Source organism: Coenobita brevimanus, chromosome 94 (genome assembly GCF_032717465.1).
Source record: "Coenobita brevimanus isolate Jiangsu-jjx chromosome 94, ASM3271746v2, whole genome shotgun sequence".
Classification (NCBI taxonomy): domain Eukaryota; kingdom Metazoa; phylum Arthropoda; class Malacostraca; order Decapoda; family Coenobitidae; genus Coenobita; species Coenobita brevimanus.
The window spans coordinates 25,147,521-25,162,858 of NC_137047.1; the positions used below are offsets into that span (position 1 = coordinate 25,147,521).

The 15,338-nt window shown below is 44.5% G+C and overlaps 1 non-coding gene across 1 annotated transcript; it reads right to left on the minus strand.

Annotated features, from left to right (window-relative positions):
* Window positions 1–8,351: 8,351 nt before the first annotated feature.
* On the minus strand, window positions 8,352–8,470 carry LOC145413064 (5S ribosomal RNA). The gene has a single exon (XR_013899673.1). It is a non-coding gene; the product is annotated as a 5S ribosomal RNA (ribosomal RNA).
* Window positions 8,471–15,338: the final 6,868 nt, after the last annotated feature.

Sequence of the window (15,338 nt, forward strand, 5' to 3'; positions counted from 1 at the left end):
TTTTAGATGGTGAAAAAATATACTTGAATGTGTGAAAGTGAGAGGAGGTATTGTAGACCAAGAATGTAGATGGATATGATGAATAAGCACTGTTTACAAAAACAGTAAGATGCAGGGGCAAGGGAATGGACTGGGTTGAGTTGATTGGATGAAGTATGTATGGAGGAGCATGTGATAAAAGTTTAATGTCCCATATTTAACTTTATTGAACTTTAGTCATCCGAATGAGTTGTTTTCGTTGTAATGTGAAGTGCATCTGTTTAAAAATATATGTACAATATACAACAATGAGATGGAGGGATGGGGTGGAGAGGTATATGAGAGAGGGGGGTGTGATTTGTGGAAACGATTTGTTTGGCCACCCCAAACGGGATTGAGGCGTCTGGCAAAAGATAGATAGATAGAATATACATCTGCCTGTGTAGCTTAATATAGGATTCTTGGGCTTGAATAGTGAGTGTGTTAGTATCTGGTTCTCTTCGTTACTAATTTTGTTGATCATTTATTCCACTTTTATGTTTTCCGTCCTTGCACTCTGGACCTCACTGTACTCCATCCTTAAGTGGGAAAAAGAATGTGGGATGGTAACAATAATTAACTTTTTAGAGTGTCAGTCTTTTGGGTCTTGGTATTACCCTTTTCAATTTGTTCTTCCTGCAGCAAGATTGTTCTGTTCAACTGAGGAATGTCTTTAATAATGAAAGGTTTTATCAACACCGTATTGTTTTATTCAACTTAGGAAAGGTTTAATTATGAAAAATTTAGCTGAAGCTGGATTGAACTTCTTCAGTTTAAAGAGCTTATCCCAAGATGGAATAAAAGACTAATAATAATAATAATAATAATAATAATATTACTGTGACATGAAAATGACATCATCTTGCTCAGTGGGTTAATATTTATATTAATAATTGTTTTAGATCTTTTCAACTATTATGGTACACTGGTATGTAGATGTTTTGTTGTAACATAAGTACAGTACCACACTGGTCTAATTAATGCAGTTTATAGTTCACACCTTCCATGGTAGCCAAATGTCATTCTATCTATCTATTGCCAGACGCCATAATCTCGTAAAGGGTGGCCATTTGACTTTGTTATTTGTTTTACGGGGAGGGGCACTAACCCTCCACCAACCCACTTGTTAACACGTAGGGAGTGAGTATGGTTTGGTTATATGGTTACCACCCAGCATTGTAAATGGTTTCTTGGCTTACAGGAAACCATTTGGCTTCTCACTCAATGTAAAGCCACCTGTAAAGGAAACAAAGCAATAAGAGGTGACAGGAAAGATGGGAGAAATGGGAAGAGAGGAGGGCAGACACATAAAAAGTGTGATAAAGGCTAAGGAAGAAGTAGGCAGCACTACATCAAGTGAGTGGATGTTGGTCGCCACCACCTACCAATTGTCATTACATGATTATTTTGTTTATGTTGATAACTCTTGTTAATATTGTCAGCACTGTAATGTACATAAGCTGACATAAATACTGATCTAATTAATAATGATGCAGCAATTGCTTTCAAAGGCCAATAATGCACTTTAGGAGAGTTTTTTAAATAGAAAAAAGGAAACTGTCTCCATCTGTGCAATACTGTGCACCAGCTCCAGAAAGTGTCATCAATCAGGTGGTTGATAGTTGTACAGTAAGCATTATTTATTTATTTGTTTTTTTTCCCTCAAGTATTTGTGAATGCGGAATGTTAAAATTAATTCTTGATGTATTAAAACTGCCTTTGTCAATTTCTCCCTCCACCTTTTGCCCTCTTCCCCCTCCTCTTCACTGTTCCTCTTCTTCCCATCCTCTTCCCCTCCCTCCTCCCTGTGCCTCTCCTCCCCTCCTGCTACATCCTCTTCCCCTCCCTCCTCCTGCTACATCCTCCCCTCCCCTCCTCCCTCTTCCTTTCTTTCCTTCCTCCTCCTCCCTCTTCCTTTCTTTCCTTCCTCCTCCTCCCTCTTCCTTTCTTTCCTTCCTCCTCCTCCCTCTTCCTTTCTTTCCTTCCTCCTCCTCCCTCTTCCTTTCTTTCCTTCCTCCTCCTCCCTCTTCCTTTCTTTCCTTCCTCCTCCTCCCTCTTTCCTCCTCTCCTCATCCTTCTTCCTCTCCTCCCTCTTCCTGTTGTCCCCTCCTCCTCATTCCCCTTGTCCCCTCCCCCTCTTCCGTCTTCCACTCCTCTTCCCTCTCCTCCATCTTCCTCTTCTCCCCTCCTTCCCATTCTTCTACCATTCCTTCCTTTTCTGCTCATTCCTTCCTTTTCTGCTCATCCCTTCCTTCTCTCTTTTTCTCTCCTCCTCCTCCCTCTTCCTTTCTTCCTGTCCTTACTTCCTCCTCATCCATCTGCCTCTTCTTCCCTTCCCTTCTCCTTCCTTTCCTCTCCTCCTCCCTTTCCTCTCCTATCCTCCCCTCCCCCTTCCTCTTCTCCCTTTTCTTCTTCCCTCCTCCTCCCTTTTCCTCTCCTCCCCCTCCCTCATGCTTTTCCTCTCCTCCCTCTTCTTCATTTTCCTCTCCTCCCTCTCCCTTTTGCTTTTCCTCTCCTTCCCTCCTCCTCCCCCTTGCTCTTCCTCTCCTTCCCTCTTCTCCTCCTCCTCCTCCTCTCCCTCCCTCTTCTCTTCCTCCTCTCCTTCCTTCTTCTCCTCCCCCTCCCTCCCTTCCCTCTTCTCCTCCCCCTCCCTCCCTTCCTCCTTCCTCCTCCCTCTTTCTCTTCCCCTGCTTCCCTTCTTCTCTTCCTGCCTCCCCCTTCTCTCCCTCTCCCCCCCGCCTCTTCCCTCTTGCTTCTCCTCTCCTTCCCTCTTCTCCTCATCTCCTTCCCTCTTTCCTCTTCTGCTCCTCCTCCTCTCCTTCCCTCTTCTGCTCCTCCTCCTCCTCTCCTCCCTCTTCCTCTTTCCCCCCTCCTCCTCTCCTCCCTCTTCCTCTTTCCCCCCTCCTCCTCTCCTCCCTCTTCCTCTTTCCCCCCTCCTCCTCTTCTCCCTCTTCCTCTTTCCCCCCTCCTCCCTTTTCCTCTTTCCCCCCTCCTCCTCTCCTCCCTCTTCCTCTTTCCCCCCTCCTCCTCCCTCTTGCTCCTCCTCTCCCTCCCTCTTCCCTCTTCTCCCTCCCTCTTGCTCTACCTCTCATTCCCTCTTCCTCCACCTTCCCTCCCTCACGCTCTTCCTCTCATTCCCTCTTCCTCCACCTTCCCTCCCTCACGCTCTTCCTCTCCTTCCCTCTTCTCCTATCCTTCCATCTTCCCTCTTCTCCTGCCCTCTTCCCTCATCTCTCCTGCCCTCCTCTCCTTCCATCTTCCCTCTTCTCTTCTCCTGCCCTCTTCCCTTTTCTCCTCTCCTTCCCTCTTTCCACATCTCTTCTCCTTCCCTCTTCTCCTCCTGTCCTTCCATTTTCCCCTCTTCTCCTCCTGTCCTTCCATTTTCCCCTCTTCTCCTCTCCTTCCCTCTTCCCCTCCTCTCCTTCCCTCCCTTCCTCTCCCCCCTCCTCCCTCTTGCTTTCTCCCCCCCTTTCTCTTCCTCTCCCTCCCTCTTGCTCTTCCTCTCCTCCTGCTCTCTTCCTTCCTCCCCCTCCTCCTCCCTCTTGCTCTTCCTCTCCTTCCCTCCTGTCACTTCTCCTCTCCCTCTTTCTTGCTCTTCCTCTCTTTCTCCCCCTTCCCCCCCTCTTGCTCTTCCTCTTCTCCTCCTCCCTCCTGTCCTTCCCTTTTCTCCTCCTCCTCTCCTTCCTTCTTCCCTCTCCTCCTCCTCCTCTCCTTCCTTCTTCCCTCTCCTCCTCCTCCTCTCCTTCCTTCTTCCCTCTCCTCCTCCTCCTCTCCTTCCTTCTTCCCTCTTCTCCTCCAGTCCTTCCTTCTTCCCTCTTCTCCTCCCCCTCTCCTTTCTTTTCCTCTTCTCCCCCCCCTCCTCCCTCTTACTCTTCCTGTCCTTCCCTCTTCTCCTCCTCCTCTCCTTTCTTTTCCTCTTCTCCCCCCCCCTCCTCCCTCTTACTCTTCCTGTCCTTCCTCTCCTCCCCCCTCCTTCTCTTCCTCTCCTCCCCCCTCCTTCTCTTCCTCTCCTCCCCCCTCCTTCTCTTCCTCTCCTCCCCCCCTCCTTCTCTTCCTCTCCTCCCCCCTCCTTCTCTTCCTCTCCTCCCCCCTCCTTCTCTTCCTCTCCTCCCCCCTCCTTCTCTTCCTCTCCTCCCCCCCTCCTTCTCTTCCTCTCCTCCCCCCCTCCTTCTCTTCCTCTCCTCCCCCCCTCCTTCTCTTCCTCTCCTCCCCCCCCTCCTCCTCTTCCTCTCCTCCCTCCTCCCTCTTGCTCGTCCTCTCCTCCCCCCCTCCTTCTCTTCCTCTCCTCCCCCCCTCCTTCTCTTCCTCTCCTCCCCCCCCTCCTTCTCTTCCTCTCTCCTTCATCCTCTCTCCTTCATCCTCATCCCTCTCTTGCTCTTCCTCTCCTCTCCTCCCCCTTCCCTCCCTCTTGCTCTTCCTCTCCCCCCCTCCTCCTCTCTCTTTCCCTCCTGCCACTTCTTCCCTCTTCCTCTTCCCCCCTCCTATCTCTTCTTCTCCTCCAGAAGAGGAGAGGAAGGGTTGGGTGGAAGAGGGGAGTAGAAAAGAGGAAGGGGGTAGAAAAAGAAAAGAGGGGGTATGGAAGGCATCAGCAAGAATTAAATAAAATCGTCTGGCATCAGCAAGCATTAATTAAATTGTCTGGCATTAGTAAGAATTAAATAAAATCGTTGGCATCAGCAAGAAATAAAATCGTCTGGCTTCAGCAAGAAAAAAATAAAATCGTCTGGTTTCAGCAAGATTTAAATAAAATCGTCTGGCACCAGCAAGATTTAAAATCGTCCAGCATCAAGATTTAAAATCGTTTGGCAACAGCAAGAATTAAAAATCGTCTGGCATCAGCAAGATTTAAAATCGTCCAGCATCCACAAGAATTAAATAAAATCGTTTGGCAACAGCAAGAACTAAATAATACTGGCAAGAAAATATAATAACCTATTCCATTTTATTATTCTTTCTACACAGCACAAGCTACATAAAAGCAATTAAAAAAAAAAAAAATGGGAAAGGGACTAGGAGGAAGTGGGGGCAGGAGGAGAGGAGGAAAGATGGATAGGAGAAAAGGGGGGTAGAAGAGGAGGAAGAGAGGAAAAGGGGATAGAAGACTAGGAGAGGAAGAGGTGGGTAGGAGGGGTAGAGCAGGGGGCAATAAAAAAGGAGGAAGAGAAAGTGAGGAGAGGAGGAAGGAATAGAAGAGGAAGGGTTGGTTGAAGATGAGGAGAGGAAGTGGGTGGGTAGAAGAGGATGTGTGGGTAGAACAGGAAAGGAAGGGAAGTAGACAAGAAGAGGAAGAAGGAAAGAAGAGAAGAGGAGAGGAACTGAGGGTAGAAGAGGACAAGATGGGGAGGAAGGGGTACAAGATGAGGGAGAGAAGTTGTAGAAGAGTAAAAAGAAAATGGTGGAAGGGGGGGGGGTTGAAGAAGGGAGGTTAGAAGAGGACATTAAGGAGGGGGAGAGAGGAATAAGGGTTAGGGAAGACAGGGTGGGTAGAAATTGAAAAAGACAGAGAACATAAGTACGGGGAAGAGGAAAAAGAGGGGGTGCAAGGGAAAAGGAAAGTATGGGAAAAGAGGAGGAGGATGTGGAAGGAAGAGAGGAGAATGAAAACAAGACAGGGAGGGTAGAATATTTGAGAAAAGAGAAAGGATGGTGCAAGAGAAAAGGAGGAAGTGGATGGGGTAGACGGGGAGGAGGAGAGATGAAGATGGCAAGGGAAGTGAAGAAAGGAAAAGTAGGGAAGAGTAAAAGGAAGAGGAGGAGGGGGAAAAGAGGGAGGAGAGAAGAATAAAGAGGAAATAGAAGAGGTAGAGAATGAGGAATGGGAGAGGGAAAAGGAAGAGGATAGTGGAGAAGACAACGTGAGAGGAAGGAGAAAAGTAACAAGGGGAAGAGAGTGAAGATGAGGAGGAAGAGAAACAGTAGAGGAAATGGAGAGGGATGGGAGGAAGACTAAGAGAGGGACCACGAGAGGAAGAGGGAGAGCAGAAGGAAGGAAGGGTAGAAGAGGAAAAGGAGAAGAGAAAGATAAGAACTGAAGGAAGGAGTAGAAGATAAATGAAAAGAAAAGATGGAGGAGACGGGGGAAGAGTGAGAGGAGAGGGATGGAAGGAGGATGAAATGGAGAGGGAGCATGAGAGGAAGATGGAGAGCAGAAAGGAGGGGTAGAAGAGGAAAAGGAGAAGAGGCAGATGAGAGAGAGTAGAAAAAGAAGAAAGGAGGAGTAGAAGAGAAATGATAGGAAAAGAGAAAAGATGGAGGAGACAGGGGAACGGGGAGAGTGAGAGGAGGGATTGCAGGAGAAGAAAGTAGGAGGAGTGGAAGAGGGATAGGAGCAGGAAAGGAGAGGAAGAGGGTGAATGAAGAAAATTGATTGGGTGGAGGATATGAAGATAAAGATGAGAAAAAGGGTGAAGGGGAGGAAAGATGAAAAGTAGAAGGAAGGAGTGGTAGAAGAGGAAACAGAGCAAGGAGGAAGAGGGTAAAGACAGGAAGGGATGGAGATGGGGGAAGAAGAGCAGACAGGAGTGGTAGAAGATGAGCAGGAAATGAAGGAAGGAGAACATGAAGGAAAGGGAGAGGAAGAGGACATGGGAGGGGAAAGGGGGAGGAGGAGGAGGAGGAAGAAAAAGTAATAGAAGGGAAATGGATGGGGAGAATAGTAGGACAGGAAGAGGGAGAAGATGAACAAAAGAAGAGAAATTAGGAGAGGAAAGCAAAGAGGAGGAGGAGAGGGGGGGAATGTGAAGTGGAGACTGAGGGTGAGGAGAGAGACCGAAGATGAAGTGGAATATAGTTGTAGGAGAGGAAAAGGGAGAAGACGAACAAAAGAAGAAAAATTAGGAGAGGAAGATAAATAGAAGGAGGGGGGGAGGAGGAGAAGTGGATACTGAGGGTGAGGAAAGAGAACAAAGGTGAGGTGGAAAATGGTGGTAGGAGAGGAAGATGAAAAGAGACATTAGGAGGCTGACGAAAGACAAAGAGAAGGAGGGGAGGAGGAGGTGAAGTGGAGACTGAGGGTGAGGAAAGAGACGGAAAATGAAGGGGGAAAATAGAAAGGAGAAGGAAGAAAGGGGAGGGATGGGGGAGGAAGATAAGGAAGGAGAGGAGGAGGGTAGGAAAGAAGCATTATAGATCAAATACATAACAATAAACAGGACAAACAAAAATAAAGCACAAACAAAATCTCTTACATTGAGGTACAATGCCCACAAAAAGTTTTTTTTAAATAGTGAAATTATGCTTTACAGTAATTGCTTATCTTTGTTTTACTATCAACATGGAATTACAAAATACCTTAGAGAGTCAGGGACATTAACTGTTCTAGCTGGCTACTATTATTAAAGACAGGGTTTTTTTTTTTTTTTTTTTAATGAAACTAAACTTTCATATCTTCATCAACATTGTCAATACTACCATTTTTTTTTTTTTTTTTTTTTTTTTTAATGAAACTAAACTTTCATATCTTCATCAACATTGTCAATACTACCATTATCATTATCTTCATGTTATTATTACTGTAAATGATTCATTTGATGCATCCATGTGGAAACTCAGAAATGACTGATTAAAGTGTGAAGTAATTGTTGTTTATTACTAATCCTATTTAATGGGAAATGTCAGGGTGGAAACTGTGAAACTCGCCCTAAGAGTAAACTGTGGATTCATCCAGAAACTTATGTCTATGACTGTTAGAAAAAAAGATAAATAAATACATAAACAACACAAAGTTTGTGAAACCAGAGATTTCAGTAAATTCCTCATTTAACAAGCTTTGACCAAACAACACAAAATCTGTGAAACCAGAGATTTCAGTAAATTCCTTATTTAACAAGCTTTCACCTAACATTTTTCACAACAAAACTGCTGGCCAAATTATGAACAATTTTCACACAATACACATTTCGTAATTATGCCGTAAAGATGTGCAGTGAACGACTAAGGTTAATACAATATCACAAGAGCTTGTTGTTGCATTTTATAAAAATTTACTTCCTTCCTTGTCTATGCATTAGAATTTATCAGACAGATACACTGGTATTATTTTATATGGAATGTGTTTATTCTGGAACCTAACCATCACTTGGATCAATTTTCACCTAATACAATAATTTTTAGGCATATGAACTGTTGTTTATAAGTCATGATACTTTTTGTTGGCATTTTACAAGAGTAAAAAATAACTTTAAAAATACATTTGTAATAATGTGCTGAAAGTTTTCATTCATTCATCATTGCCAGACGCCATGTATCCCAAACGGGGTGGCCAAGGGCTTAGAGTTAATTGTTTTACAGGGAGGGGCACTAATCCTCCACCAACCCCACTTGACACGTAGGGATGCCAACAGCATCTGGTGTTCCCAGGCGGTCACCCATCCAAGTACTAACCAGACCCAACGTTGCTTCACTTCGCTGATCGGACGGGAAGCGGTGTACTCAACGTGGTATGGCCGTTGGCCTTAAAGATTTAAACGTGTTAAACAATTTTATCTTAAGTATGTATTTTGAGGTGACCCAATGACCTTGAAATTCAGAGAGGATGATCGTACAGCAAGAGTAATTCAACCCTTGACAGTGCCAGTGTCCTACATGCACACCAGTGGTCTTCAGTCAGTCTTTGTTCTGCTAAATCCTCTCACCATCACTTTCATATCTCATTCTTCACAACCTGCCTCCTCTTTTCTTCAGAAACAGTACCGTACTGTCCTGTGCAGATGACCAAGCAGCACTTTTGCAGCACCACATTAAATGAACAAGCAGCCCATGTCAAACAGTACCAACAGTTACTCAAACACTATCACACACACAACAGAATGACTGCTGCACCAACTAAGTCAGCCGTCACTATTTTCATTCCTGATATAAAACCTCAAATGCACCTAAAGTCTTCCATTTCAATCGCTCCTAATCTAGACATCTCAAACTCCAGGCCTTACTTTCGATAAACACATAACCTTTTAAATTACAAGCCTCAGTATAAATGCAACTCGTAAACTTACATCTTAAAGACACTAAGAGTCACTACCGCTGGATGACAGAATGAACCTTTGACACAAGCAGGGCTCCTCTACACACTAACCCCAAAATGTTAACATCCTAAAGCACCACCATACCACAACAAGACCTTCACACGACTAAATGAGGCTGCCTTCTCCCACCCTCACATTAAGTTTACCTCTTTTCTAATCACTGAAACAACAACTAGGCTTGAAATTGCTCTCTTCTTCTTCTTCAATACCAAGCTGAAACCAGAGATGATAATATGGTGCTAGTTATGAAGTGTTATTGAGGGGACATAGAGTAACAGTGCTTCAATATTCTGCCACGGTGCTATATTTAAAAAGCTTCAAAGGGATTAAAATTTCAGCCTCGTCAAAGTGAAAACCTCAGAATACATGACATTTTAATCAATGCCCCATAATCGTATCACATATACCCAAAGAAAATCCTGACGGAAAGGGAAAAACCATCACACAATACATAACTGGGCACTATTCCAACAGAACCTAAACAAATTACACATGGGTCAAGGCAAAGGAGGGAAGAAAAGAGCAGCAGATGAGAGCAGGGCAGAGGAAGGACAGCACTTCAGATACAGGTATCTCAGAGGGATGGCAGGGCAACAACAGCAGAACAGGACACAAGCCAAAAACAGCAGGACAGGTCAGATGGTAAAAATAACCAAACTTAGCAGAGATGGCAGGGCAGGACAGAGCAAGGCAAGAATAGCAGGGCAAAGTAAGTGTGCAAGGGAGTGTATGGCTGGGTGCAGGACAGGACAGGGATGGCAGGGCACAGCAAAGGTGCAGGGGAAGTAAGACATGGCATGACAGGGATGGCAGGACAGTGATGGAAGGACAGGACAGGGAGAGCAGGGCATAGTAAAGGTGCAGGGGAGGGGAGGGGAGGACAATGTAAAGGTGCAGGGCATGTACGAGAGGACAGGACAGGGCTGGTAGACTGGCAGGACAGGACAGGGCAAGGGGGACGTGGCTGGGCATAGCAAGGACGCAGGGCAGGTAAGACATGGCAGGGCAGGACAATGATGGAAGGACAGGGCAGGGATGATGGGACAGGACAGGAGAGGGATGGCAGGAAAAGCAGGGCAGGGGAGACACGCCAGGGCATAGGAAGGGTGCAAGGGAAGGCATAGCTGTGTACTGCATTGGTGTAGGGGAGAATATGGCTGTACTGCATGGGTGTAGGGAAGGGCATGGCTGTGTATTGCATGGGTGTAGGGGAGGGAATGGCTGCATATTGCAAGGGTGCAGGGGAGGGCATAGCTGTGCATTGCAAGGATGTAGGGGAAAATAAGGCTGATTTGCGAGGGTACAGGAGAAGGCATGAGGGGAGGGCATTGCTGTGTATTGGAAGGGTGCAGGGGAGGGCATTGCTGTGTATTGGAAGGGTGCAGGGGAGGGCATTGCTGTGTATTGGAAGGGTGCAGGGGAGGGCATTGCTGTGTATTGGAAGGGTGCAGGGGAGGGCATGGCTGTTACTGCAAGGGTGCAGGGGAGCAGGGGCGCACCCAGGAATTTCCTAAGGGGGGGAGCCCATAGTGAGGTGAGATCAGGTAATCCAATAATTACTGGGAGGTCATATGCACGTTTAGAGTCAGAGAACTGCTGGCTCATGTGTTACTCTTTGTTTGTACTTGCCAATTTTTCATGTTTTGCTGTTAACGAAATAAATATATATAAATTTTTAAAGGACCTAGAGAACTAAGGGGGGGGGCCCAGCCCCCCCCCAGGTGCACCCCAGCAGGGGAGGGCATGGCTGTGTATTGCAAGGGTGTAGAGGAGTAAGTAAGTAAGTAATAAGAACTAGCACCAAGCCCATGAGGACTATATGGCACTAAAACCGATGTATAAAAATGACGGGTATGCTATGGTGCACTAGAAGCAAAGGGGAAGGCGGGGTAGACACTAAATGTGAGGCAAGAAACGGGTTTGAGATAGGAAGCGCATGAGGTGTGTGATGGAAAACACAGGGGATTCACCAAGAAGATCAGCTAAGGTAGGGGGACGTCCAAGGGAGTAAAGGAACGGAAGAGTCAGTCTGCGCACGGTGTGGAACCGAGGGCAATCAAGCAAAAGATGGTGGACTGTGAGTGGAGCCTGGCAACATTGACAGGTCGGAGGAGTGCCTCCTGACATTAGAAAGCCATGTGTGATCCGCGTGTGACCAAGGCGCAGACGGGCTAGGGCTGTTTCCCAACGCCTGTTGCGATGGGAGGGCGACTGCCAGGGAGTGACAGTATGTGTGATGAAGTGGAGTTTGTTATCAGTTGTAGAGGTCCATTCTGCTTGCCACCGTTCGCTAAGGAGACAGGTAACAATCGGGAAATAATCAGTTGTTGGGATAGGCTGAGGTGTGACAGAGCAGGGTGTAGAGGAGAATATGGCTGTATTCCAAGGATGAAGGGGAGGGCATGGCTGTATTGCAAGGGTGCAGGGGAGGGGAGGACAGTGCAAGGGTAAAGGGCAGGTAAGTGATGGCAGGAAAGGACACTGATGGCAGGAACAGCAGGGGACACCTGGCAGGGTATGCCAATTTGTATGCATTAACTCCAGGGCTACCGTATATAAAACCATTCTGTCACTTTTTATTACTCTTCCTTCCTTTTCAGGTGGCCTTACATTATGTGACAAGCCTAATGGTTTCTTGTAAGATAGGAAACCATTTACAATGCCAGGGGGTAACCATATAACCCAACCATACACGTTCCATGCGTGTGACCAAGTTCTTGGTGGGGGGTTACTAACTCTCCTCGTAAAATAACCAACTCAAAGAAAAATGACCACCCTTTATGAGATCATGGTGTCTGGCTATAGGCTGACGGACTATATATGCCAAATAACTGTGGTAAGAGCTGTCTCCCTATACTAAGAGACAGTAATCAAATGTAATACTGTTCTTGTACTGTATGGCAACACAAAAGAGAGGTGGGTGAAATCGTGTATATCAACTTTCCTGAAGTATCACTCGTTACATTCAAAATTTTGGCAACACTGACCCCCTCCTGCACAGATAATTGTTTTGGCTACTGTATACACTCACTACCAGCACCTACACCCATTCAAAACCTACACTAGTTCTTCAAATACATGTTCTCATCCTATACCCAGCACTATATTTCACAGATATATATGATACATTTTTTTTTTCTCCCCCTTAAAATGGCCCCCATTCAGAAGGAACTGTACTGTGAAAATATATGGAATTGCACAGTACAGGTCATCAGCTCTGACCGCCTGCACTTCGCAGTCCGCTGATGGCTGTGACCATCAACCTTCCTTCCTTTTTTTATTTTTTTTTTTATATACAGTACTTTTTTAATATTTCACACTGTACATAGCTACTACCTACACACACAAGGCCACTACAGCCATCCAAAAATCTCCAGCCAAACATGAACCTTCAAAAACCATCACCAGACATTCACCTTTCAGGAACAACCCTACCCAGAGAAACATGAATACACGTATTCTCTCTCCCTCTCTTTACTCTTAACTTGGTCTAAAAACGCCTTGTGTTCTCTCATGGATGCTGAGTTGTAAGAATACAGTATATAAGCACTAAATTGTGATGCTGGTTACGAAGAAGTGCTTTTGAATTGATTGTAGTCAACAGCTACACAACACAGAGTGCTTCAAAAACATGTTCTCATCCTATACCCAACATTAAATTTCACAAGGATACATATTTTTTCCTTACCCCCTTAAAACAGCCCCAATTCCAATGGAACTGTGCTGTGAAAAGCATATGGAATTTCACAGCACAGGTCACAGGCTCCGACCATCTGCAACACCGGTAGCCTAAGTGCAATCCGCCAGTGGCTGTGACTGTCATCTACTTTTTTTTTTTTTTTTTTTTTAACTTTATATCTACTATTTCAGAAGTACATTGCTACTACCTAGATATACATGGCCACTACTGCCACACAACAGAAGCCTTCAAAAACCATCACAAGACACCCACCCTTCAGACAACCGTACCCAGAGAAACACAATTACACCTATACTCTCTCTGTCTACACTCTAACTTGTTTTAAAAATGGCTTATGCTCTCTCATGAATGCTAAGTTGTAAGAATACAGTAAACAAGCATTAAACTACGATGCCTGTCACGATGAAAATCTATGAAGAGAACGCAGGTCCGTAATACTTTGTTTCTACCAGTGGTAAATGTTAAAAAGAAACTGCAAAAACAAGAAAATTTGTGCCAAGTTAGATTGAAATGAGTATAACCAGACTTCAACACAATCATCATTTTTCTCTGCTGCAGTGCCAACACAATATACAATTCACAGACAATACACTACGTCCACAGTGTAATGCCTCTTCCCACACCATAACATACTCACATTTACCACAGTGTAATGCCTCTTCCCACACCATAACATACATTTACCACAGTGTAATGCCTCCTCCCACACCACAACACACTCACCACACACTATCGCACCATACTACCACAAAACACTCACCATATGTACCAAAGTGAAAGGCCTCCTCCCACACCACACCACACTCACCAGACTACCACAACAGACAATCCTTCAACATACATGTTTGCGGCTGCCAGGATTTCTGTAGTCAGTCAAGTGGGATTACAAGCCAAGATTTACTAATACATTACAAATATTCTTCAAAGCAGCATAATCTTGATCTAACAGGTTTATCATCTATTGACAAAGGAATTAAATTTATCATGAGAATTAATTTGCCTGCTTGAAGGGAAGGTGGGGGGAAAGACTGATAATACAGGTGGTGGGAGGGTCAGAGGCCTGTAATGATTTTTAGCACTACAACAACAGGGTCTCCCTCTCTCTCTCTCTCCTGACAGAACTATTTGAGGTGAGAGCAAAGAACAAGAATGAACAACCATTAAAGGGGGAACAATCAGTATCATGCCTTGTGAAGTGGAAAATCATCATCATCAACCTAAGCAATTATTTTTCAATCATCATAACCATTTTCTTTCCTTTTCAAGGAGTCATTACCACCCTATTCATCTTTTTATACATATGGATGAAATGTATAAGGCCCATAGAGCATAGAGGAAACCCAATAGAGAGAGATACTGGCCAACTGCAAGCCCACTGAAATGGCTCGGACACTCATTCCCTCACCATTCAAATCCCAGAATCTTCACACACACACACACACACACACACACACACACACACACACATGGGGACATCACACGTCCTTGATTTCTCCAATACCGATATTAAATCACTGTCATTTAGATACAGTATTTCTCTCTCTCTCTCTCTCTCTCTCTCTCTCTCTACAGAATCATAAAACCACCACAACCCAACAGATACCAACATCATCACAAACACCCAAAAATATCCACAGACAAAGAAAAAGCAACAAAGTAGGAGAAATGTCAACAGCATAGCCTAAGAATAAGCATAACGATAGTAATTCTTAAAACATATGAACAATTGGCTGTGATGTTGGAGGGATTACAACTTTATACAACATAGTCTGCCTACTTTAATATTGTATACTGGACAAAATTATCTGCTCAACACATAACATTGCTGATTTTTGAGATGCCATGAGTTAATACACGATAGGGACTTGACAGGCAAATAAGTTCTTGCAAATGCTTAATAAAATACTACAAAGGACTGTGTGATTTGAAACTATATCAAAGCAGCTCGGTCCATCGGGGCACCTTAGGAACTTTCCATATAGTTATAATATTTTAAACAGCTGAAGATGACATTACAAAGGAACACTTTCCCATACCACAAATTAGAATAAAGATATAAAGATAACATATTACAATTCAACACATACATAACTATAGCCAGTTTATTTCCATCTGACAAAACAAGGCAACTTTTAAAACTTCAGTACTAAATCGTTGGTGTATAAAATTCAGTAGGCCTTAGTGATGAGGTAGGGATGAGGCTCCTTGGTTACTATTCATACTAACTCTCAAGACTTGACTACACTTGGCCATAATCCATGCTAAGAGGTTATGAATCTCTGTGGTTACATGAAATTTGACAGGCCTTAGTGTAGAAGTAGGGATGAGACTCCTTGGTTACTATTCAAATTACTCTCCAGTCTAATTACACTTGGCCATAATCTAAGCTAAAGGTTATGAATCTCTGTCAGGCAAAAGCAAACTAACTATAGAATAAATCAACAGAAATAAACAGGCACCAAAAAAACACACCCACATCAATATATAAACATACAGTCAGCCACAGGAAAAAAAATATTAGATAAACATAAACCGTATTAACGACAAATTCTCGTATATATGAAGGGAAAACTCTCAACTCATTAATCTCTGACCTA